Source organism: Rhinoderma darwinii, unplaced genomic scaffold (assembly GCF_050947455.1).
Source record: "Rhinoderma darwinii isolate aRhiDar2 unplaced genomic scaffold, aRhiDar2.hap1 Scaffold_474, whole genome shotgun sequence".
Classification (NCBI taxonomy): domain Eukaryota; kingdom Metazoa; phylum Chordata; class Amphibia; order Anura; family Rhinodermatidae; genus Rhinoderma; species Rhinoderma darwinii.
This window is the reverse complement of record NW_027464020.1, coordinates 164,483-191,335: the sequence shown is the minus strand read 5'-3', so window position 1 is coordinate 191,335 and position 26,853 is coordinate 164,483. Positions and strand designations below refer to the sequence as shown.

Here is a 26,853-nt window from a genome sequence, read left to right as displayed (position 1 = left end):
GTTTTATATATATGTATGATTTTGGATCTGGTGTTGTATTTATGTACCGAACTTGGCCTGGGAGATTTTTTCATCGCTTAATGCGCACGGCGCACTGTCCTCCACCTTTCTCACAGTGCACAGCCTAACTAAATGGGCTGAGCACGCTCACTATATTGAATGTGCGCATATAGGTCTATATGTAATTGGTGATTTTAATATGATGTGTGGGTGGGTAAGTAGATATGTAGGCTTATGTAATTATATACATAGTGTGGAAATCCAGTTAAACATTCTGGACATGGAATTTCTTTATTTAGAGTCAACTTTAATATAGGGTGTATTTGGAATATTGTAATTGTTTTATTTGTTTATTAGAATCATTTTCCATGGTGCGATACACAGCGAGTGCTCCCTTTCCACCGGGCATATGTCTTTGTGAGAAAAAAAGAGATCTTGTTGTTAAAAATTTGAATCCCACCCCTGCCTGTATGCCAATAGGTGGTTTGGTGTGTGGTCTGTATTCCTTTTAGGTGGGCTGAATGGGATCATGTGTACTATTTGTAATTCAAATACTTAAGGTTGTGGGTCTGACCTATGTAAATAGGCGGGGTGTAAGGAAAACGTGCAACTGACTTACTTTGCCCTCACCAATTACTCGTTTTTTAAACAAACTTCTGCCTTGCTTGCAGGTTGTTAACAAATGAAGACCTATGTCCGGCCAATGTACACCATGCTGTCTGAACCGTCCATTGCATCCCAAGTCCTTTTGCTGCATCACCAAGCAACCAATCCCACTTCTAGGGACAGGCATGCCTGCCTGCATGATTCTGGTCTTCTACCCAGGTAGTCGTTGGTCACCATGACCAATCTTCGTGACTCCCTGACCACCAGTGTCCAACAAATGTACAGCAAACAGTAGAAAATATGGTCTAGCGATCCAATCTTTGGACTTTATTAGAAACAAACTTCTTAAACCACAACTCGTGAAGTGGTGATACAAAACCGCATACGCGTTTCGAACGCCAACTGCCTTCCTCGCCAACAAATGGCTTCCGAACAGTCTATTACATCCCAAGTCCAAGTACTTGTGCTGCATGAATTCTGGATGCTTTATGTGTGGCGTTATCCTGGCCCCTTTCACTGCTTCCCGCTTGAGTCCTGTAGGCACAAAAACACAGTGCAAATATCCATCGTCACCCATGCCTGCAACTCCTGCCTGAGTAATGCAATTCACTCAACTACTTGTCTATTACATCGTTAACTGATGATTCATTTAGATGCAATAGATATAGTTTATTATATACTTAGCCTTCTTTATGGGCATCATTCCTTTTTATTGGCATCTGATTAAAAAGGGGGCCCTGCTTCACCCCCATAACACTGCAATATTTAAAAAAAAAATCCCTTCACCCAATCTCTAATAACCTCATCTGCCTCTTTTTCCCTTGACAAGGAGCTGCAGCAGCTGCCGGCACCCTTGTTCCTATTTCCCCGAAGCCCTTCCAGATACTTTTGATACCATTGTCCGGAATGTTTTTACTTGCTTTTACCTTCTTCTTTCATCCTGTTTGAACATTTGTTCAGCATCTTCAACATCTTGCCCATCAGCCCTACTATCCTCAACATTAGACCACTCATAATCATCTGACAGATCAGAATCAGACTCACCCACCTGCTGTTGCCATGCCTTCTTCTTCCATTGCTTCACTACAAGTCATATTGTCACCTGTCCTTCCAGTGGTCCTGTAGTGAATTACTTTCTCTGCTGCTCTTCACGATCCAAAAAACTGCTCCTGTAATTACAAACATTATGACAGTACCCTGTGTTGTAAACATTTTGGCAACCCCCATGTTCAGACTATGAGGACCTCCTGGGATCATGCTGCCCTCACCCTCTCAGGAACCCTGCACAAGGGCCCTAGCATTTTGCCCATCATCCTGCCATGTTCCCTCAAATTTTTGCTAGGCTTATACTCATACCTGCCTTGTTTCTACGATGCTAGGACATTTCCAGCCAAACAGCCCTTGTGTTGCATGACTTGTGGGGGCTCCATACGTGGCGATATCCTGGTCCGTTTTGCTGCTTTTTGCAGATTCCTGGAAATATAAAAACCTTCTGCCAGTATTCATTGTCACCCATGCCTGAAGACCGTGACTGGATAACACAACTCACTCAACTACTTGTTTATTGAATCGTAGTCCTATGGCCACCTCCAGTTTCACATTGAAATAGCAGGCCCAAATAAAGCCGACTGAACTTCCAGCCTGTGGTGCTTTGAACTTGACGTGCAAGGAACTACAGTAGCCGCCAGCACCCTAGTTCCCACCTCCTCAAGGCCTTGATGTGTCGCAAACTTTTTAGGCAGGGCAACCCTGACTAAAATCCCCCTACACTACTCCACCCCTAATCCCCTCAACCAATTACCTCTACTGCACCCCTAATCCCCTCACACAATTATCTTACACCTAATCTTCAAGTACAAACCTCCATTTTGAACGAAAAAAAAAACCTAGCCTACACTATGCCTATTCCTACCAAACTCTTCATACTTCCCTACCACTGCCCCTTCCTGGGGGCCACATGGCCCACCTTAATAATAATAATAATAATCTTTATTTATATAACGCCAACATATTACGCAGCACTTTACAATTTAGAGGGAACATAAACAGACAATATCAGACATTACATAGTGACAAAGCTAGTTTACAATTCAGACAGGAGGATTGAGGACCCTGCTCGCAAGAGCTTACAATCTATGAGGAAATAAGGGAGACACAAAGTGTAAAAGTGTTTGTTCAGTACAATGGTCCAGACATCTTTTATACGCATGGGGTAGTACACATAAGTCTGCATTAGCCGGTCACCAGCCAGTATCCGTGTATAACGGACATGAAATTCAGTACGGTGCAAGGAGTGTGAAGGAATCTTTTTCTGAGGACTAATGGGGCCAAGGAAAGGAGTCTGATTAGGGAATGTTATAGGCTTGTCCAAAAAGATTTGTTTTCAGGACACGTTTAAAACTGTGGATATTGGGAATTAATCTGATTGTCTGCGGTAGCGCATTCCAGAGGACGGTGCAGTGCGAGAAAAATCTTGGACAAAAGAGTGGGAGCTTCGGATTATGGAGGATTTTAATCTAAGGTCATTGGCAGAACATAGAGCATCACAACAGTAAACTATTATGGGGTCTCTGAGAGGGTTCATACACATATTCACAAATAGATACAGAGAGTAACTATACTAGAAGTCCTGCCACCCATACCCCTATAATCCTGCAGCTAAACGCTGTGGACCCCAGGGTGACGGGTAGCATGGATAGGTCCGCTTTCTGCCGCTCGCTTTTATTACTTGTAGTAATGACAACCGTTAGGTGAGCAGTGTCTCCCCTGACTGCTAGCAAAGTTTGGGGCTAAGTGTGGAATACTTGGCACAAGTGCCAAGCGCTGTTACACTAAGTAGTAGAGAAGGCTCCTGAACCCTGTACCTTTTCTTCACCACGGCATTACAATATACAGTATTATATAATATAACCCCTCAGCGGTTACACAACATGAAATCAGTGGCTATTAAATGCATAGGCCTAATGGGCAACCATCTTTTAACTTATCAGAGGGCTTTTCCCATTGGACTTTCTCACATAAATCATGGGTGGACATACCATATGTGAGACCCGGGCAGCTGCATTGGGATCCAGCAGGTAAGGGGGTCCACTATCACCCTAAAAGTAGCTAGTAGCATCCTACTGTCAGATTGCATGTAAAGCATTGAGACAATGAATTTCATAGCTCACAATTACTGGAGGATGGAGAGACATAAGGGGATACTCTATGATATGGGAGATGATATATGGTTGGAGAGCTAAGGCTCATATACTGTTCTTTTACAGGGGCCCTCTGGTGTCTATGTATGTCCCCGTTTGGGGCAATATGTTGCAGGTAGGTTGCCCTCCTATCTTTAGCTGCTGTCAGCTCAATACATTTACAAATCAGAAAAATAGAGGACACATCTGGATTGATGTTAAGTGTAGAGATTGACCGGCGGGTACTGTATATAGTAACTAATCATAGACGTATCTCATCATGTGCTGCATGACTTGTGGACCCTCTATATGTGGCGATATCCTGACCCCTTCCACTGCTTTCTGCTTGAGTCTTATAAATATAAAAACATTCTGCCAGCATCCATTGTCACCCATGTCTGCAGATAATGACTGGATAATGTAACTTACTCAACTCCTTGTCTATTTCATTTCTGTGGTATGGCCACCTCCAGTTGTGATTTAATAGAGTAGGCCTAAATTAGGGCTACCGAACTTTCACCAATGGCGCTGTGAGATCAAAGGCACTAATGTGTCCACTGCAAGTAGTTGCAGCAGCCGCCGGCATCCTGACTCTCACGCTACTTCTCCCCAAGCGCTTGCGAATGCTTGTACCAGGTCTTGATGAGTTGCAAATGTTCTTGGCAAGGAGCCCCTGCCTTAAATCTCGCTACGCTACTCCACCCCTAATCCCCTCAACTAATGGTCTTTGCATCTATCTTCAGGCCAATACCTTTCCCCGTAGACTACTCGGCACTCCCAGACATGTGGACAGCTCCATTTAGAAAAAAAAACAAAAACATTACCTACACTATCCCTATCCCTGCCAACTATCTAAGACTTCCCACTACTACCCCTCTCTTCGTGGGGGCCACATGGCCCTCCTTGTGGTTTCTTATGGGAATTTTGCCCGTTCATGACTTTTTCAGTGCAAAGAGCTACTAGCGGGTACTGTATATAGTAAGTAATGATGGACATACCGCATATAGATTAAATATTGCTTCAGAGAGTCCCCCTGGCAGCAGGCAGCCGATCTTAAGTATTTCTGGAACAAAAAGTTTAAATTGTAAATATATTATGACGTGTGCCTGGTATAGTTCATCATATCAACAAATATATGTTCAGCCTATTGACAACATTGGGGTATTTGTTCCCACAGTCTTGCTTGTCATGTGTCTCTATAGGAACATTCTGGATGACATTAGATTATAGAATTTCTATAGGTTATTTGCTTTAATACTTACATATATACAGTGGATCTTCTAGCATGTCGGCTGTCACTGGTGCCACATATTCAGATGTTATAAATGTCTGTAAAATACATAATGGGTTTAATGCACATACATAAAATAACGCCATATCTATAATGAATAATAATATATTTACTTTCACACATTTAATTTTCTATCACACGACGAGTCCAATGCCCCTCTGCCACACAAATAACACCAGCAGTATAATGGCACATAATAGTTAGAGGACCAGGATATAGATTTTATATCCGGGACCAGGAGCTTATTGTTATTCTCCTATATAAACTTATCCTTAATGGAATACATCTAATTTGTCTATTGTGGAGTCTTTTGGACTGGAGTCGAGAGAGTAGAACATGGGGTATTAGGTTTTTCTGACAGTTCTACAAACCTCAGTATATATATGGCTAACAATAACGAATAGTCACTACTCATCTTCTATATTCCTGTGGCTCCTGCGCTGGTGGTTCTGTTGTCTTTGCTTACTAGACCACAGCGGTCATGTCAGTGTGGACGGCATGTTACTGCTGCAGTTATTATGTTACATCCAGGGCCGACCTTAGGTTTATTGATGTCCTGTGCAGTATCTTCTATGGGCCCCCTCCCACTTATGATGTACCATGTTGTACCCAAATAATGTAATCATATAGTGCCTAAATAACAATTATAACAACTAGGGATTGCATGTTTTTGTGTTTTTTTAGATTTGAGTACAAAGTGCTGGATCGGGAGTACAAGCTGTGGGTGCTCTGTGTATCTATGGTGGTGGTGCCCCCTTCAGTATTGACCAGTAATGCGCCCTGTGTGATCGTGTAGAGATGCAGGAAATAAAATACACTGACCTTGGACTCTCCTACTGAATACGTCTGGCTGAATGTAGAACCTTATGTGATGTGAGGTGGAGGGCTCTGCTTATTCTTTGACTTGCCCTCCTGGGACGTGTGGTTGTCATCAACTCTTATGAGGAATTAATGCTAGGAGTAAGAGGGACAATGTATTAGTACAAATCCCAATCAATGGAAACATTTTTATCTAGAGCAGAGACCTGACCCCAACCAGTGGCGGATTACCAAAGGTGTTAATGGGGTGACTGCCCGGGGCCCAGCGATGGGGCCCCATATGCCCCTGAAATTGGACAAACCATGACGGCGCAGGGAGCCATTGTGTTCCTGCTCTGCCGTATGATTTCGTAGGCCATGGCCTAGTTCAGGCCTGTAGCCTACGAGGCACTGGGAGTATGCTGATGACGTCAGCGGCCCAGCGCGATGACGTCACTAAATTACATCGTATGCGCCAGGCCACTGATTTCATAGGAAGCAGAATGTCTGACCAAGTTCTTTGTCTATTAGGTGAGTATTATTTTTTATTTTTGTGGCGCAAAGGGGGCGCTATTAATAGGGGCATAAAAATACTTAGTGGAGGCTTACAAAAGGGGGCTTCCTTACTGTGGAGGCATACAAAAGAGGCATTCCTACCCAGGGCATAAAAAAGTGTCATTCTAACTGTGGAGGGTATTGGTGGATACTGCATATAGTAACTAATGATAGACGCACCTTGTATAGATGAGATATTGCTTCGGAGAGTCCCCCTGGCAGCAGGCAGCCGATCTTAAGGTGTTCTGGAAAAAAGGATAATTGTGTAGAGTTAAATCTTCAGACAGACGTGTGCTCAGTATAGACCACCCAACAATGAAGGAAATGTACATTAGGGCTCATGTACACAGCAATTTCATGTGGACGGACCTGTATGGTGGCGCACAGACTGCAGTACTGGTAATGTAGACACTGTGTGCGCTGTGTGCTCCCCCATAAGCCAACGGTGTATTAGGAAATTACCTAAATAACAAGTCCCTTATATATTTCTAGTATCATAATATCTTCTTTATGGAGCATTTCTATAATAATACAGAGTTGCAGTAAAATACATCTGTAACACTTGTGAATTTTGCCGCGCAGCAAATCTGCAGCGTGTGAATTCAGCTTTGAGTACAATATAGTACTCAAATAATGCAATCATACAGTGCCCAAATAACACCGCCAGACAGATATTGTCTGCCACACTGTAATGTAATCCATTATCAAGGGAATGTATCCGCATCCTGAGCAGTGCCCTTTCCTTAGGTTTTTGCACCAACTGAGGGATTAGGTGTGCAGGCCCTGGGTGCTCAAGACATCAATGCCAGCAGTGCCCCATTCAGTAGTGACAGGTAATGCACCCAGTGTAACCGCACAGGTCGCACACCCCTAAGGCCGGCCCTGGTTGACAGGTCTGTAACATTAGAGAATTTGTTCCCACAGTCTTGTCATGTGTCTCTATAGGAACATTCTGGATGACATCAGATTATAGAATTTCTATAGGTTGTTATTTGCTAAAATACTTACATATATACAGTGGATCTTCTAGCATGTCGGCTGTCACTGGTGCCACATATTCAGATGTTATAAATGTCTGTAAAATACATAATGGGTTTAAAACATATATATATAAAATAACCACATATCTAAAACGAATAATAATATATTTACTTTCACACATTTCATTTTCTATCACAGGGCGAGTCAGACATTGAACACATTTTGTAATGTTAGTGTAAACCCAGGGAACATAACTATAGGGGTGAAGAGGTTGCAACCAGTCACACAGAGGCCCTGGTGTCCATGACATGCATAAGGGGGTCGCAATCTGGGCAAATCTGCAGTGCCCCCATCTTCTAGCTTGACTGCCCTCGACCGCCAGGTAATGTAAAAATAATCCCTTTACTGCCTTAAACCAGTGAATTTACACTGAACCCTTTCACAGCCTTAGACCACCAGATAAATGTAAAAAAAAACAATATAAAAAGATGACCTAGTGGGTGCGAGCCTACATTGCTTGTTGCCCAGGAGCCCATTTTCCATAAAACCAGTCTCTTCTGTCTGTGGGAGTGTAGATTATATATGGTATATGATAGTTGGCAGGACCTGATATAGATTTGGCATCAAGGCCCAGGAGCTTAAAGTTATATCTCTATATAAACCAGAACTTAAAGGGAAACTATAGAGAAATGTGGAGTTTCTGATTCTCTTTTTCTTTTGTGGTGTCTCTGGACACATATAATGTGGATACATGTAATGAATATACTGGGCATGCACCAAGTTTGCTGACGACAAATAAGTTTAGGTGGCAGCTTAGTCTGGATCCATAGTTGACTTCATCAGATTTCCAGGTTCTTGGTCTTTTCCTAATATATTACAGGTTTGTAGCTTGTCAGTAATAAGAAGTCACTATATTTTGTGACGGGCATTTTTTTCTATTCTTCCCTCTACCACCCCCAGCATTGAAGCGGGGAAATATTAGGCAGAACAACCTTATTTTCTGAGGGACAATGTGAGATAAATTAAACTGGGTTCCTGGATTTCAGTACCAGAGAAAATATCCATTATTGTTATAAACCATCCAGCCAGTAAATATGTGATACAACGTGTGTGCAGAGATACAAGAAATATTCAGGACTTACCTTGGACTCTCCTACTATATATCCTAGGCATTAGTTGGGCGCTCTCTGTATTCTTTGAGCAGCCCGCCTACACCTGGACCTGAGACCATGATAGAGCTCCTCACTGTGCGGTTCCTCTTTTATTACTGTTAGGGATCTGCCAGGTACTTCATCTAGCTATACTCCTGGGATTAATCAATCCACACCTGAGGCCAGACCTGCTCGACTGACACCATCTCCCACCAACCAGGGTGGCAGGCTCAGGAGTGGGAGAGCCTATCGCGGCCTGGTCTCTCGGAGTTAGCTCCGCCCCCTGCCCTTTATTACCTGCCCTGTGCTCTCCCTCAGTGCTTGTAATTCTTTTGGATTCCTGGCCCCACTGCTGCTTGCTCCAGCCTGCTTCTGCCGTGCTTCTGCCTTGCTGCAGTTCTGCTTGACCTGCTTGCTTGCCCTGGCTTGCTTCTGTCTCCGTGCCTGCTCGGGTGTACTCACTTCGTCCTGGTCCTGACTGTTCGTTCGCCGCCCCGTTTCCTCGTGGCGTTCCGTGGCTATTGCCCCTTCCCTTGCGTGTTCCCTGTTTGTCTTCCTGTGCACTTAGCCAGCGTAGGGACCGCCGCCCAGTTGTACCTCGTCGCCTAGGGCGGGTCGTTGCAAGTAGGCAGGGACAGGGCGGTGGGTAGATTAGGGCTCACTTCCCTTCACCTCCTTCCTGCCATTACATAATTACAAGCCCTTACCTAGTCTACCATTTCTCCTACGCTGACGCTATCATGGACCCCCTTGAGACCCTGACCCAGCAGATGCAGGGCCTCTCCCTACAGGTCCAGGCCCTGGCCCAAAGGGTCAATCAGGGTGACGCTGCTTTAGTAGTACCCCTCACCTCACCTCTAGAACCCGACCTCAAGTTACCTGAGCGGTTTTCAGGGGACCGTAAGACGTTTCTCTCCTTCCGGGAGAGTTGCAGACTGTATTTCCGCCTAAAGCCCCACTCCTCAGGTTCCGAGAACCAGCGGGTGGGTATCATCATATCCCGACTCCAGGAAGGGCCCCAAGAGTGGGCCTTCTCCTTGGCTCCTGACGCCCCTGAACTTTCCTCTGTTGATCGTTTTTTCTCTGCCCTCGGACTCATTTACGACGAGACTGACAGGACTGCTTTAGCCGAGAGTCAGCTGGTGACCTTACGTCAGGGTAGGAGACCGGTTGAGGAATACTGTTCTGATTTTAGGAAGTGGTGCGTAGCTTCTCAGTGGAACGATCCGGCCCTAAGGTGCCAGTTTAGGTTAGGATTATCTGACGCCCTGAAGGATCTGCTGGTTAGCTACCCCTCGCCTGACTCCCTTGACCAGGTTATGGCCCTAGCAGTACGACTTGACCGACGTCTCAGGGAACGTCAGCTAGAACGCTTCAGTGTGCTCCCCTCTGACTTTTCTGCGATTCCCCCCGAGGTCCCGTCTCCTCGCCCCTCCACGGAGGACTCGGAGGTACCTATGCAACTCGGGGCCTCCATGTCCCCTCGACAACGTAGAGAGTTTCGCAGAATGAATGGTCTCTGCTTCTACTGTGGGGACGACAAGCATCTACTGAACACCTGTCCCAGGCGCAAGAATAAGAAGCCGGAAAACTTCCGCGCCTAAGTGATCATCGGGGAGGTCACTTGGGCGCACAGGTATTTCCCGTTAATGTGAAACGCAATAAAATTTTGCTTCCCTTTCAGGTCTCGTTTGCTGGCCGGTCTGCCACGGGCAGTGCTTTCGTGGATTCTGGCTCATCTGCTAATATCATGTCTGTGGATTTTGCTATGTCTCTAAAGATGCCTTGTATTGATTTACCTTATCCCATCCCTGTAGTAGGAATCGACTCAACCCCCCTTGCTAATGGTTATTTTACTCAGCATACTCCTGTTTTTGAACTCCTGGTTGGCTCCATGCATTTGGAGCAGTGCTCTGTACTGGTGATGCAGGGATTATCGTCTGATCTGGTATTAGGTCTTCCCTGGTTGCAGTTGCATAATCCCACATTTGATTGGAATACTGGGGATCTCACCAAATGGGGTAATGAATGTCTTATGTCATGTCTTTCTGTTAACTCTATTTCTCCCCGGGAGGAGGTAAACACGCTTCCTGAGTTTGTTCAGGACTTCGCCGATGTGTTTTCTAAGGAGGCCTCCGAGGTGTTGCCCCCCCATAGAGATTACGATTGCGCTATCGATTTGGTGCCTGGTGCCAAGCTTCCTAAGGGTAGGATATTTAATCTTTCATGTCCTGAACGTGAAGCGATGAGGGTGTATATCCAAGAATGCCTGGCCAAGGGTTTCATTCGCCCCTCGACTTCTCCTGTAGGTGCTGGCTTCTTCTTCGTGGGGAAGAAGGATGGTGGTCTTAGGCCGTGCATTGATTATCGTAACCTGAATAAGGTCACCGTAAGGAACCAGTACCCACTTCCTTTGATTCCGGATCTTTTTAATCAGGTTCAGGGAGCCCAATGGTTTTCTAAGTTCGATCTACGGGGGGCATATAACCTTATCCGCATCAAAGAGGGGGATGAGTGGAAAACTGCGTTCAACACACCCGAGGGTCATTTCGAATACCTGGTCATGCCCTTTGGGTTGTGTAATGCCCCTGCTGTCTTCCAGAATTTTATTAATGAAATCCTGAGAGAGTACCTGGGTAATTTTCTTGTTGTGTACCTTGATGACATACTGGTGTTTTCCAAGGACTGGTCCTCCCACGTGGAGCATGTCAGGAAGGTGCTCCAGGTCCTTCGGGAGAATAATCTGTTTGCTAAGACTGAAAAATGTGTCTTTGGGGTACAGGAGATACCATTTTTAGGGCAAATCCTCACTCCTCATGAATTCCGCATGGACCCTGCCAAGGTTCAGGCTGTGGCGGAATGGGTCCAACCTGCCTCCCTTAAGGCGTTACAGTGTTTTTTAGGGTTCGCCAACTATTACAGGAGATTTATTGCCAACTTCTCGGTCGTCGCTAAGCCTCTTACGGACCTTACCCGCAAGGGTGCCGATGTCCTCCATTGGCCCCCTGAGGCCGTCCAGGCCTTTGAGACTCTCAAGAAGTGCTTTATCTCGGCCCCCGTGCTGATTCAGCCCAACCAAGAGGAGCCATTTATTGTGGAGGTTGACGCTTCCGAGGTGGGAGTGGGGGCCGTCTTGTCCCAGGGTACCAGCTCCCTCACCCATCTCCGCCCCTGTGCTTACTTCTCTAGGAAGTTTTCGCCCACGGAGAGTAACTATGATATTGGTAACCGCGAACTTCTAGCCATTAAATGGGCTTTTGAGGAGTGGCGGCACTTCCTGGAGGGGGCCAGACACCAGGTAACGGTCCTTACGGATCACAAGAATCTGGTTTTCCTAGAATCGGCCCGGAGGCTTAATCCTAGACAAGCTCGGTGGGCACTATTCTTTACCAGATTTAATTTCTTGGTTACCTATAGGGCTGGGTCCAAGAATATTAAGGCTGACGCTCTGTCACGTAGTTTCATGGCCAATCCTCCTTCCGAGAAGGATCCCGCTTGTATTTTACCCCCTGGTATAATCGTCTCTGCCACGGATTCTGATTTAGCTTCTGATATCGCGGCTGATCAGGGTCCAGCTCCCGGGAACGTCCCTGGGGACAAACTGTTTGTTCCCCTGCAATACCGGCTGAGGGTACTCAGGGAAAACCATGACTCCGCTCTATCTGGTCATCCTGGCATCTTGGGCACCAAACACCTCATTACCAGAAACTATTGGTGGCCTGGGTTGCCTAAAGATGTTAGGGCTTACGTCGCCGCTTGTGAGGTTTGCGCTAGGTCCAAAACCCCTAGGTCCCGACCTGCGGGCCTACTACGTTCCTTGCCCATTCCCCAGAGACCTTGGACCCATATCTCCATGGATTTTATCACCGATTTGCCTCCATCTCAGGGCAAGTCGGTGGTGTGGGTGGTAGTCGACCGCTTCAGCAAGATGTGCCACTTTGTGCCCCTTAAGAAGCTACCTAACGCCAAGACGTTAGCTTCTTTGTTTGTGAAACACATCCTGCGTCTCCATGGGGCCCCAGTCAATATCGTTTCTGACAGAGGGGTACAATTTGTTTCCTTATTTTGGAGAGCTTTTTGTAAAAAGTTGGAGATTGATCTGTCCTTCTCCTCCGCCTTCCATCCCGAAACTAATGGCCAAACGGAAAGGACCAACCAATCCCTGGAACAATATTTAAGGTGTTTCATCTCTGACTGTCAATTCGATTGGGTCTCATTCCTTCCCCTTGCTGAATTTTCCCTGAATAACCGGGTCAGTAACTCGTCAGGGGTCTCCCCGTTTTTCTGTAATTTCGGGTTTAACCCAAGGTTCTCCTCCGTCTCCCCTGGTTGTTCCAATAATCCTGAGGTAGAGGAGGTTCATCGGGAACTGTGCACTGTCTGGGCCCAGGTTCAGAAGAACCTAGAGGCGTCCCAGAGCGCACAAAAGATTCAGGCGGATAGTAGACGTTCTGCTAACCCCCGGTTTGTCGTCGGGGATTTGGTCTGGTTGTCGTCCAGGAACTTGCGCCTTAAGGTCCCGTCCAGGAAGTTTGCTCCCCGATTTATTGGACCTTATAAGATCATTGAAGTCCTCAACCCTGTATCCTTCCGTCTGGAGCTCCCCCCATCCTTTCGCATACATGACGTCTTCCATGCCTCCCTCCTTAAACGCTGCTCCCCGTCCTGGTCCCCCTCGAGGATACCTCCTGTTCCCGTTCTCACCCCTGAGGGGGTGGAATTCGAGGTGGCCAAGATTATGGACAGTAGGATGGTCCAGGGCTCCCTCCAGTACCTGGTCCATTGGAGAGGATACGGGCCGGAGGAGAGGACTTGGGTACCTGCCCGTGATGTTCACGCTGGGGTATTGATCAGGAGGTTCCACCTCCTCTTCCCCACTAAACCGGGTCCCCTTAGTAAGGGTCCGGTGGCCCCTCATAAAAGGGGGAGTACTGTTAGGGATCTGCCAGGTACTTCATCTAGCTATACTCCTGGGATTAATCAATCCACACCTGAGGCCAGACCTGCTCGACTGACACCATCTCCCACCAACCAGGGTGGCAGGCTCAGGAGTGGGAGAGCCTATCGCGGCCTGGTCTCTCGGAGTTAGCTCCGCCCCCTGCCCTTTATTACCTGCCCTGTGCTCTCCCTCAGTGCTTGTAATTCTTTTGGATTCCTGGCCCCACTGCTGCTTGCTCCAGCCTGCTTCTGCCGTGCTTCTGCCTTGCTGCAGTTCTGCTTGACCTGCTTGCTTGCCCTGGCTTGCTTCTGTCTCCGTGCCTGCTCGGGTGTACTCACTTCGTCCTGGTCCTGACTGTTCGTTCGCCGCCCCGTTTCCTCGTGGCGTTCCGTGGCTATTGCCCCTTCCCTTGCGTGTTCCCTGTTTGTCTTCCTGTGCACTTAGCCAGCGTAGGGACCGCCGCCCAGTTGTACCTCGTCGCCTAGGGCGGGTCGTTGCAAGTAGGCAGGGACAGGGCGGTGGGTAGATTAGGGCTCACTTCCCTTCACCTCCTTCCTGCCATTACAATTACTCCTGGAAATGTAAGAAGAAATTGACAACTGCGTGCTGCTATTTCCTTTTGTCATTGGCCATGGTCTGATACTATACAATCAGTGCTGATAGTTTCAGAATTTTTAGGGACATGGCCTATAATTGTTGTATGATAAAAATGCATAGAAAAACTGCGATAATTTGTGCCAAAACGCAAAGTGAAACATGGTCAATTCACGGTTTTTGCTTTCATTTTCACAAAAAAATGTAATTAATGGTAACGGGTGAACACGGCTTAAGGAGATTTTCAGGTCGCAGATATTGATGTAGGTGACAACTTATCAGCGTGAAAATTCCTTGTATTATCTTTTAATGAAAATAGTCAAGCACGGGCGCACATGCATAGAGATACACCGGCTTATATGGGCCCAGGTTTGTCCTACCCTCTTTGCGGCTTGGTGGTGACAACCTACGCAGGACTCCTCTCTCCAGAGAAACTACATTGTTAGGAACCAAGGCGGTGGGGAACTGGCCCAAAGGTCATGGGAAGGAAATGGAGAGGTAAACAAACATCACGCCCTTCTGTCCTCAGTAGCTAAATTTGGGCACCATAATTGAGGGTCCTGCTTGATCTTTGGTTTGGGTCCCCTATGTTCTATGTATAGCTCTGTATCCATGAGTAGGATTATGTTTGGTGAACACCTTGGTGTCAAAAGACTAAGAGTATTCATGATAACTATGACTGCCTCCAAGTGCCAGGTATCTATCTGCTTATATGACATGAAGGAGTCCCATCTGTTTTCTGACCAGATAATTTGGGATGTTTATGAGTAATAATCATGAAAGGTAAATTAAAGGAAAGATAGATCAATACCTGAGTGTTGTATTCAGGACACTGCGCCGGCACCAGCACTTCTGGGACAAATCGAGGGATCTGTTGAGAATAAAATACAAAAGGTGAGATACTTGGTTTCCCCTTTAGACTCTGATAACTATCGCTGCCTCCAAGTGTTAGAAGTTACCATTCTGCCTAAATCACATGAAGGAGCGGAATCAGCCATATGTAAAAGTGTGAACTGTTGTTGGGGAGTTATGGGGAGTCGCTACTTTCACCATCGCATATTCACTCAATGAGTTCATGAATAAAGCTTAAATTGCAGGTTCAGTTTTATACTCAAATATTTTATCTTTTGGATAAGTTTGTGAGGACCTGGACCCTTAATAGATACCAAAGAGGATAGATAGATAGATAGATAGATAGATAGATAGATAGATAGATAGATAGATAGATAGATAGATAGATAGATAGATAGATAGATAGATAGATAGATAGATAGATAGATAGATAGATAGATAGATAGATAGAATATAACCAGTCTGGTTTATCCGGTTTACAGAATCAGATATTCTATTAGTAAGATGTTTGTTTAATTAAACAGAATGAAGCAATGAAATACACATAATAAGTAATATGAATGAAAAAATAAATCTGACCTGTTTACTGTATTCAAGGCACTTCCCAGGAAGTTGTGGCTCTGGGTCTTGTGCCATGACCTGTTGAGACAATATGGGAGAATATCATATAAAAGTCAATACCCACAAATTCAGTTTACATCTGTCTATAAGTATATTATTAGCATCTATTAGATCCATCTCAGTGAAAGTCTAACAGCAACATCTTCTATGAGTAAGCAAATGTAAACCTCCCTATGGAGGCTTATGCTACAGCTTCCTGGCCTTGAGGATACATCTACTGCCATATACATACAGAGTTTATATTCACTGTAGCCTGAAATGTGCAATAACATACAATAATATCATTCTTCTTACTATAGCACTTTATATTAATCCTCTTATATTATTGTCTATAGAAAATACCTCAGCGGTATGCCCCATGGCAGAGTTAGTTGGTGAAGGAGGTGGTGGTTGTGACCTCCTCATATATACTCTGTAATCTGGCAAATGTGGAACATGAACATTGAAGGGGTTTTCCGGGACTTTAATACTGATGATCAACCCTTAGAAAAGGCTATCAATAACAGATCATTGAGGGTCCAACTCCCAACATCAAGCTGAATGAAGGGGCCCCTTTACTGCTTACCAGGCACAGTGCCGTACATTTTGTAATGGCTTTGCCTGGTACTGCAGCTCTCTAAGCTGCAATACTTAGCACAGCCACTATCAAATGCATGGAGCTTTGCCTGGTAAACAATAAAGAGAACATGGGGCTGACCAACAGGGGGGTGTGGCCCCTTTACTCTGATTATGGGGGTGGCAGGAGTAAGATCCACGTCTGATATTGATGGACTATCCGATATTGATGGACTATCCTAAGTATAGGCCATCAATATTAAGGTCATGGAAAACCCATTGAAAAGGTAAATAAGACCATTTTATACAAAGGACAGAACATACATATAAAATGATAGAGGATCTGACGTCTCTCCTGACATGTCTGTTTTAGAAAATACTTAAGAATTCACATTTCCATTCACACATTACTGATAGCTGCAATTTTCAGGAAATAGGAAGTTGTAACTTTAATGGGGAAATATGAAACCTTGAAATCTGAATGTAAAATCCACATGTTCGGTTGTTACTTGCGTTAATAGAAACATGTTACTGGATCTTGAACTGTTTGTCTAAAAAAAAATAACCCAACCCCCGACAAAATTCCTTCTACAATTATATATGTGGTGAGATGTTTGTGCGGTTAGAAATTGCTGCAGTAATGTCCAGTGTGAATCCGGCCTTATATGAGAATTTCTAGAGCCTATATATTTTAGTAACATGTATAATTAATAACACTGACATTATAGCTGATAAAATGCTGCGTCTTACCTGTCAATCACAGTCATCACAGTCCTGGTCCAGATGTTATTGCCAGAAATGGTAGAAAAAGCCAAAAAAGTCATGAGCTGTAGGATACACTGATCAAATATCAAGTGCAAAGTGAGTGTAATCCAGCTGCACATAGAACCTAACGACTAGTACTGTCTATGACATCATCAGTGACATCATAAGTGGCTGCAGTATCTGTTACATCATCGATTATCTCCTACTACCTGGATAGACTGTCTGTGTATACACTGAATATAGGCATGTTACATGGGACTGCTGTTTTATAGACCTGGAAGAAAGATACATGTGTTATTATAGGGGCTACGACTATGAACATGTAATGTATGAAACGTGTAATCTGTTACTAGATGGATATAAACTGTTATACTTATAAAGGATATATTTGATTTAATTTCGTTTCAGTTCTGGATTATCTAATTTTTAATGCTCCATAAAGTTACCAAACTATTATCCGCACACCGAGAGTTTATTAGACACATGCACGGCCTGGTGAGCAGATAAACTTCTTGTTCGTTTGTGTGAAGTCATGTACAGATGTAGCAATCCTTAACGGCCTTTTACACCAGCCAACATCGTTGATCGGTGCTCATTTGCTCCTGTCACACAGAGCTATGTATGGGGACGAGCAGTCGTTACTCTGAACGCTCGTCCCCATACATTATTATCATGTCGGCAGTGTGTCTCCCTGTTTACACAGAGAGATGTGCTGCCGACAACGATAATATTTAACTTTTTTTAAACGATACGATCAGCATATGATCGAGCGTTTGCGCGTTCATCTGCTGATCGCTGTGCCCTGTTTACACAATTATAGGGAACGAGCGTACTATGAACGTTAGTCTGTCCGATAATCGGTCAGTGTAAAAGGGCTTTTATCCTGACTCTGATAACTTGCTGCGGCGTTGTAACTTAACACTTAAGCCATTAAAAACCAGTGAAAAAGTGAAATGTAAGTTTCTTGCCACTGTGTATTTAACACATTAAGTCAAGTTAAAGATCTCTACATCTGTACATAGAAAAAGGCCATACTTACAAATGTTTCACACACTTGCACCCCATTATTCATTTATTTCTATTGAGGCACTTTACTCATTACTGCCCCCTATTAAAATGATGGGGGTAGGGAAACGGACAAGTGAGCCCTAATCTACCCGCCACTCTGTCCCTGCCTACTTGCAACGACCCGCCCTAGGCGACGGGGTACAACTGGGCGGCGGTCCCTACGCTCAGTAAGTGCATGAGACAAACAGACAAGGGTACACAAAGCTAAGGGAAATGGGGCAGTTGCCCACGGCAACACCGTGAGCAACAAGAGTGGTGAACGAGCCGAGTCAAACCAGGAGTGAACGAGGTACCAAACGCAGAGCAGGAGAGTAGTCAGTAAGCCAGGGTCAGTATGGAGCAGGATCAAATAGTCAGAAGCTGTAGCTGAGCCAGGAAACCACACGAGAAGAATCACAAACAAAGGAGGAACAGGAAAGGCAGGTAAAAAATAGACAGAGGGCGGGAGCTAGCTCCGTCTGGCCAGGCTGCGATAGGCTCTCCCACTCCTAAGCCTGCCATCCTGAGTGGTGGAAGATGGAGTCAGTCTCAGAGGCATAGACTCAGGTGCAGACTGATTACCTATGGGCGTATACACAGAAGTTGTGCCTGGCAGATCCTTTACAGTACCACCCTTTTATGAGGGGCCACCGGACCCTTTCTAAGTGGACCTGGTTTATTGAGGAAACGAAGGTGGAACTTCCTGACCAATACCCCAGCGTGAACATCCCGGGCGGGTACCCAAGTCCTCTCCTCAGGCCCATATCCTCTCCAATGGACCAGGTACTGAAGGGAGCCTTGGACCATCTTGCTGTCCACAATCTTGGCCACCTCGAATTCCACCCCCTCAGGGGTGAGAACGGGAACAGGAGGTTTCCTCGAGGGAGCCAAGGACGGGGAGCAGCGTTTAAGGAGGGAGGCATGAAACACGTCGTGTATTCGAAAAGATGGGGGCAACTCCAGTCGGAAAAATACAGGATTGAGGACTTCAATGACCTTATACGGCCCAATAAACCGGGGAGCAAACTTCTTGGACGGGACCTTAAGGCGCAAGTTCCTAGACGATAACCACACCAGATCCCCGACCATAAACAAGGGGTTAGCAGACCGTCTTCTATAAGCCTGAGTTTTTTGTACGCTCTGGGACGCCTCTAGGTTCTTCTGAACCTGGGCCCAGACTGTGCACAGTTCCCGATGAACGACCTCTACCTCGGGATTGTTGGAACTACCAGGTGAAACGGAGGAGAACCGTGGATTAAACCCAAAATTACAGAAAAAGGGTGAGACCCCTGACGAGTTACTGACCCGGTTATTAAGGGAAAATTCGGCGAGGGGAATGAATGAGACCCAATCATATTGACAGTCAGAGACAAAACACCTTAAATATTGTTCTAGAGATTGATTAGTCCTCTCCGTTTGGCCATTAGTTTCAGGATGGAGGCAGAGGAGAAGGACAGATCAATCTCCAACTTTTTACAGAAGGCTCTCCAAAACAATGAAACAAATTGTACCCCTCTGTCCGAAACAATATTGACAGGGGCCCCATGGAGACGCAGGATGTGTTTGACAAATAAGGTAGCTAACGTCTTGGCATTGGGTAGTTTCTTGAGGGGCACAAAGTGGCACATCTTACTGAAGCGGTCTACTACAACCCACACCACCGACTTGCCTTGAGATGGAGGCAAATCGGTGAAAAAAATCCATGGAGATATGGGTCCAAGGTCTCTGGGGAATGGGCAAAGAACGTAGTAAGCCCGCTGGTCGGGACCTGGGAGTCTTGGACCTAGCACAAACCTCACAAGCGGCGACGTAAGCCTTAACGTCTTTAGGCAACCCAGGCCACCAATAGTTTCTGGCAATGAGGTGTTTGGTACCCAGGACGCCTGGATGACCCGATAGTGCGGAGTCATGATTCTCCCTAAGTACCCTTAGCCGGAATTGCAGGGGAACAAACAGCTTGTCCTCAGGAAGGTTCCCGGGAGCTGAAACTTGATCGGCCGAAATTTCAGAGACTAAATCAGAATCAATAGAAGAAATGATTATACCAGGAGGCAAAATACAAGAAGGATCCTCCTCCGAAGGAGGGCTGGCCATGAAGCTACGCGACAGAGCATCGGCCTTAATATTTTTAGACCCAGCCCTATAGGTAACCAAAAAGTTAAATCTGATAAAAAAATAGCACCCATCGAGCGTTACCTGGTGCCTAGCCCCCTCCAGGAAGTGGCGCCACTCTTTAAATGCCCATTTAATGGCTAATAGTTCGCGGCTGCCAATATCATAGTTACTCTCAGTGGGCGAAAACTTCCTGGAGAAGTAGGCACAGGGACGGAGATGGGTGAGGGACCTGGTACCCTGGTACAAGACAGCCCCCACTCCCACCTCGGATGCGTCAACTTCCACGATAAATGGCTCCATTTGGTTGGGCTGAACCAGCACCGGGGCCGAGATAAAGCACTTCTTAAGGACCTCAAAAGCCTGGATAGCCTCAGGAGGCCAGTGGAGGAGATCAGCACCTTTGCGAGTGAGGTCCGTAAGAGGCTTAGCGATGACCGAGAAGTTAGCAATAAATCTCCTGTAATAATTAGCGAACCCCAAGAAACACTAACGCCTTCAGGGAGGCAGGTTGGACCCATTCCGCCACAGCCTGGACCTTGGCGGGGTCCATGCGGAATTCATGAGGAGTGAGGATTTGTCCCAAATATAGTATCTCCTGTACCCCAAACACACATTTTTCGGTTTTCGCAAACAGTTTGTTTTCCCGAAGGACCTGGAGCACCTTCCTGACATGCTCAATGTGGGAGGACAAGTCCTTGGAAAACACCAGTATGTCATCAAGGTACACTACAAGAAACACCCCCAGGTAATCTCTTAAAATCTAATTTATGAAATTCTGGAAGACCACGGGAGCATTACACAACCCAAAGGGCATGACGAGGTATTCGAAATGACCTTCGGGCGTGTTAAACGCAGTCTTCCACTCATCCCCCTCTTTGATGCGGATAAGGTTATACGCCCCCCGTAGATCAAACTTAGAGAACCATTGGGCCCCCTGAACCTGATTAAAGAGATCAGGAATCAAAGGAAGGGGATGGTTCCTTACAGTGACCTTATTCAAGTTACGGTAGTCAATGCATGGCCTAAGACCACCATCCTTCTTCCCTACGAAGAAGTAGCCAGCACCTACCGGGGAAGTAGAGGGGCAAATGTAACCCTTGGCCCGGCATTCCTGGATATACTCTCTCATGGCTTCACGTTCGGGACAAGAAAGATTAAATATCCTACCATTAGGGAGCAGAGACCATTCTTCCTGCGGAATTCTCTACGTTGTCGGGGGGACACGGAGGCTCCGAGTTGCATAGGTACCTCCGAGTCTTCCGTGGAAGAGCGAAGCAACGGGACCTCGGGAGGCATCATGGGGGAGTCAGAGGGGAAAACACAAAAACGTTCAAGTTGTCGTTCCCTGATACGTCGGTCAAGTCGTACCGCTAAAGCCATAACCTGGTCTAGGGAGTCAGAAGAGGGATAGCTAACTAGCAGGTCTTTCGGGGCGTTCGACAGGCCCAACCTAAACTGGCACCTTAAGGCAGGGTCATTCCACCGAGAAGCTACGCACCACTTCCTAAAGTCAGCACAATACTCCTCAACAGGTCTCTTACCCTGACGTAAGGTCACCAGCTCACTCTCAGCAAAGGCAGTCCTGTCAGTCTCGTCATAAATGAGTCCGAGAGCAGAAAAGAAACAATCAACGGAGGAAAGTTCCGGGGCATCAGGAGCCAAGGAGAAGGCCCACTCTTGGGGCCCTTCCTGGAGCCGGGACATAATTATACCCACCCGCTGGCTCTCAGAACCTGAGGAGTGGGGCTTTCAGCGAAAGTAGAGCCTACAACTCTCCCGAAAGGAAAGAAAAGTCCTCCGGTCCCCTGAGAACCGGTCAGGCAACTTGAGGTGGGGTTCAAGAGGTGAGGTGAGGGGCACTACCATGGTAGCGTCTGGCTGGTTGACCCTCTGAGCCATAGCCTGGACCTGTAGGGAGAGACCCTGCATTTGCTGAGCCAGGGTCTCAAGGGGGTCCATAGTAGTGTCAGGGACCAGGGTAGACTAGGTATAGGGCTTGTGATTATGTAATGATGGGGGTAGGGAAACGGACAAGTGAGCCCTAATCTACCCGCCACTCTGTCCCTGCCTACTTGCAACGACCCGCCCTAGGCGACGGGTACAACTGGGCGGCGGTCCCTACGCTCAGTAAGTGCACGAGACAAACAGACAAGGGTACACAAAGCTAAGGGAAATGGGGCAGTTGCCCATGGCAACACCGTGAGCAACAAGAATGGTGAACGAGCCGAGTCAAACCAGGAGTGAACGAGGTACCAAACGCAGAGCAGGAGAGTAGCCAGTAAGCCAGGGTCAGTATGGAGCAGGATCAAATAGTCAGAAGCTGTAGCTGAGCCAGGAAACCACACAAGAAGAATCACAAGCAAAGGAGGAACAGGAAAGGCAGGTATAAATAGACAGAGGGCAGGAGCTAGCTCCGTCTGGCCAGGCTGCGATAGGCTCTCCCACTCCTAAGCCTGCCATCCTGAGTGGTGGAAGATGGAGTCAGTCTCAGAGGCATAGACTCAGGTGCAGACTGATTACCTATGGGCGTATACACAGAAGTTGTGCCTGGCAGATCCTTTACACCTATATTTCACTTATATTATTACACTTGCACATACACTATTCATTTATTATTTCTTACTACACATCCCATGCACCACACGCCACTCCCCTCAAGACTAGTGGGAGTGGCTATTATTATTTAAAGCACCTGCTCACCCCCCTTCATCAGCGTTTCTGACCTGGCTGTATCCATTTGTAAGTATGGCCTTTTTCGTTGTTTTATATATTTTGTATATATGTCCCCTTGTTTTTATCTGTTTTGTCTGTGCATCAGGAGCTTTTCGTTCCAGTTAGGGAGTTAGGGACTCGCAAGTCTGGGGATCCTTGTCGTGGATTGCGAGCTTGCGTCCTTTTTGCCAAAATTGATCACTAATACCCCAGGTATTTTTCATTATTACTTATATTTGCTTCTTTTGGACACAGCCGGGTCTTTGATGCTGGGAGAGCATGGTGTGTTGTTGTTTGGCATAGAAGCAGGGTAGCCCGCTCTATGAATTATCAAGGCGTCACAAATAGGCTTCTACCTGGCATTACACGTTGTGCCTCATGACTTACACACTATCCCTCCATGTTTCACACACTTGCACCTCATTATTCATTTATTTTTATTGAGGCACTTTACTCATTACTGCCCCCTATATTTCACTTATATTATTACACTTGCACATACACTATTCATTTATTATTCTTTACTACACAACCCATGCACCACACACCACTCCCCTCAAGACTACTGGGAGTGGCTATTATTATTTAAAGCACCTGCTCACTCTCCTTCATCGGCCTTTCTGACCTGGCTGTGTCCATTTGTAAGTATGGCTTTTTCGGTGTTTTTCTATATGTCCCCTTGTTTTTATCTGTACATAGAAGCTGACATATTGCAGAACAATTACATCAATAGTGTCACTTATATAAATTGGATCCGTGTGTAAAACTGTCACTTCTGCATTAAGAGGGGTCGTCTCTATTATTACAACCTTGTTTAGAAATTACATATTCTTTTTATTCTGGACGCTACAGACACTGACCAATAGGCAACTATTTAGATAGACTAAGTGCCATTTATAATATTAGTATTGTCTTTTGGCCCCTCATATTCCAGCCCCCAGTGAGACTTTTACCTTTGCAACCCCTATTATTATGCCCTTGATGATTATACACCGTTCAGTCATAACATTAACCCCTTAAAGGGAATGTGTTGCCAGAAAAACATGTTTTTTTTTAAAAAATTAAACATTTAGTGTGTGGGTGATTAAACATTGTTCAAATTTTTTTTATTTTTTTCGCGAGTCAGGAAATATTATAAATTTTTTCTAATTTATAATACTACCCATTTTTGGTCACTAGATGGAGCTAGTTCCCAAAATTGCAGCATTGCAACATTGGGTTAAAAGCCCTCGCTCTAGTGAGCTCTCAGCATCCCCCCCTCCTTTATCCTGGCTAGTGCCGGGATAAACGAGGGGTTTGAAAGGTTTAACCTCCTACACTGTGTGTCGCCATTTTTTGAGGTAACCCACAGTGTAGTAGGTTTACATACAGTAGTAAACACACACAAACACTAACATACATTGAAATCTCTTACCTGCTCCTGCCGCCGCGGCTCCCTCCGGCCCGTCCGCTCCGTTTGCTGCCGCTGTTCCATGTGCACAAGTCCGGAAGCCGCGACCGGAAGTAGTAATATTACTGTCCGGCCGCGACTTCCGGTCCACAGGAAAATGGCGCCGGACGGCGCCAATTTCGAATAGGACTGTGTGGGAGCGGCGCATGCGCAGTTCCCACACAGACGCCGTACACGGCAGTCAATGGGACGGGAGCCGTTCACAGTCCCTATGGGACTGTGGCTGCCGTATTCCATGTCTGTGTGTGTCGTTAATCGACACACACAGAAATGGAACAAAAAATGGCAGCCCCCATAGGGAAGAAAAAGTGTAAAAATAAGAAACAGTAAAACACAAACACACAAATGAATATAAACGTTTTTATTAAAGCACTAACATCTTTAACATATAAAAAATTTATTTGTGATGACACTGTTCCTTTAAGCCTTCATTGGAATAACTGTACATCAGATTGTCTTACATTATGCCATCATGACTTACAGTTACGTCATGGTGATTGTGCGGGCACATAAGGTATTTTTATATGAAGATGCCACCACAGATATCCTCTATTTTTATGGATACAAAATCTTTTTACTATTGTTTTAACATTGATCTTTTTGTGCATTTATAACATTTGTAACAATAATATAAATGTAAATGGGTCTTAAAGGAGTATTCCCAGCTTACACATTAAGGGCATGATCAAAATCTTATTTTCAGGCGTATTTCGGAGCTAAAATGCTCGTGTTGCGCTCCGGAATTAACTTGAAATACACCTGCAAACTGCTTCCCATTGTTTTCATAAGGAAAATACACTGTGTAGTTCATATGAGGTGTGTTTCTTCACTGCTGAATTAAAAACACCACGTAAAAAAATGGTTTGTAAAAAAGTGACATGTCCCTTTATTAAAAACACCTCAAAACAAGCTTCAAAAATACTTGGAATATCAGTTCTAAAAACCGCCTGGATTCAGAGTCTGGTTGTGTTCAGACAGCACCAGTATCTTCGGGTGCTCGAAATAGGGTCCCAAACCAGATATAGGTCAAGAAATGTATTCCGCACACCTTGATTGCGTTCAACAAAATTTTTTTTAAATTTATTTCTCAGGGTAAATGCCAGAGGATATACGTGCAACGTCAACGTTTCGGTCGTGAGACCTTCGTCGGGCACTGAGGAAACATATACATGTAATTTATAGCATATCATATGAGTTTGGAAAATTACCATATAACACATAACAGGACATGTCATTCATAGACTGAATATAACATTGTATATACAAGCTAGGTCAATATTTGCAAAATTAGAAAATAAAGTTAAAAACAAGAGTATAGGAAGATACAGTTACAGACATCTTTGGAACAGTCGCCATATCAAAGGGAATGGTAGTAATAGTACATGTGTATATAGGCTAGGGCTAGTATTAGTACATTTGTCAACATCCAGTATTCCCTGCTCCATGTGGATGAGTGGGGGTGCCCCTTGTACACGGTGATCTATGCAGGGGTTAAGGAATCAATGTAAAGTTAAATGTAAAGTTTAAGCTGAACTCAAATTGGCAAGAGTAGAGGTGCATAGTAAAGAGCACAGGACTACGTAGTAGTTAACAGGTAGGTTATAACACTTATAAGTGGTGATCCCAGAATGCATTACACAAATGAAATACATGAATAAAATACATGCAACTCGAAGAGTGGGAAGCCATGAGTACAAGGTGCATCAAAGGATGTGGGCACCTTTGTAGAAAATGATCTGTACATACCTGAACCGTACTGGGGACTGAATCAGTGTTAGTATAGCGATTGTAGTAGCGCAGCTTACAATTGAATATGGCGGCTTACCGCTCTTCAGGGCGCTAGTAATCCCTAGTTACTTCCGGTCTTATGTATGCTGCTTGGAGGACGTACGTGATAGGTTGGAACGCATCGGCCAAGATGGACGTGCGTTCCACCGTGGAGTGCATGTGAGGCGTGGAACGCATGTGCATGCTGTGAAAGTGATTAGAATATGTTTAAAAGATAACATTTTGCATGGACTCCATTTTGTATGGTAGGCATCCATTTTGGATCGTTGGAATCCATCTTTTGGCCTGAAGGAGCCATCTTGAGATTAATAAGTAAAAAGTAAATGTCAGCAGATGTCCTGAAGCAATTCTATGTTATGTGTTCTTGAATTGAATGTTTTATTACTCTTGTAAGGAAAACCACAGAAAAGGCCATACTCACAGATTAGGTGCCTCACTATCCAAACACTATGCCTCCATGTTTTACACACTACACTCACGTTTTTGTTTCACTCACAGCCCTGATTTCTACACACTACACTTAGTCATGTCCCCTATACCTCACATGTGCACTATACACAGTACTTTATTATTTATTTATTATTACTACACATTTACTTCCATGCCCAACACACCACTCCCCTCAAGGTTAGTGGGAGTGGTTATCATTATTTAAACACACCTGGGCACTTCCCATCAACAGCATTCTCTGACCTGGTTGCGTCCTGTTTGGAACGGGTATTTTACCCACCACCTAATCTGTGAGTATGGCCTTTTCTGTGGTTTTAATTATATTCTATGTCCCATTTTTTTGTACTCTTGTAAGGAGCAGATCAAATAGCCTTGGCCTGAAATGTGTGTCTTCCCATGGGACA

General features: G+C 45.3%; 1 long non-coding RNA gene across 4 annotated transcripts; it reads right to left on the bottom strand.

Annotated features, from left to right (window-relative positions):
* Positions 1-895: 895 nt before the first annotated feature.
* Positions 896-25,443, bottom strand: LOC142719271 (uncharacterized). Of its 4 annotated transcripts, XR_012872710.1 has the most exons (12): positions 25,260-25,443; positions 16,873-17,161; positions 15,526-15,585; positions 14,906-14,965; positions 7,438-7,504; positions 6,610-6,674; positions 5,899-6,030; positions 5,048-5,114; positions 4,784-4,848; positions 1,963-2,079; positions 1,655-1,775; positions 896-1,140 (listed from the first exon to the last, which is right to left on the bottom strand). It is a non-coding gene; the product is annotated as an uncharacterized LOC142719271 (long non-coding RNA). The 4 variants fall into 4 exon arrangements; XR_012872709.1 differs by having other exon boundaries at positions 1,651-1,775; positions 1,963-4,848; positions 25,260-25,438; XR_012872707.1 differs by having other exon boundaries at positions 1,963-4,848; positions 25,260-25,437.
* Between the last annotated feature and the right edge of the window lie 1,410 nt (positions 25,444-26,853).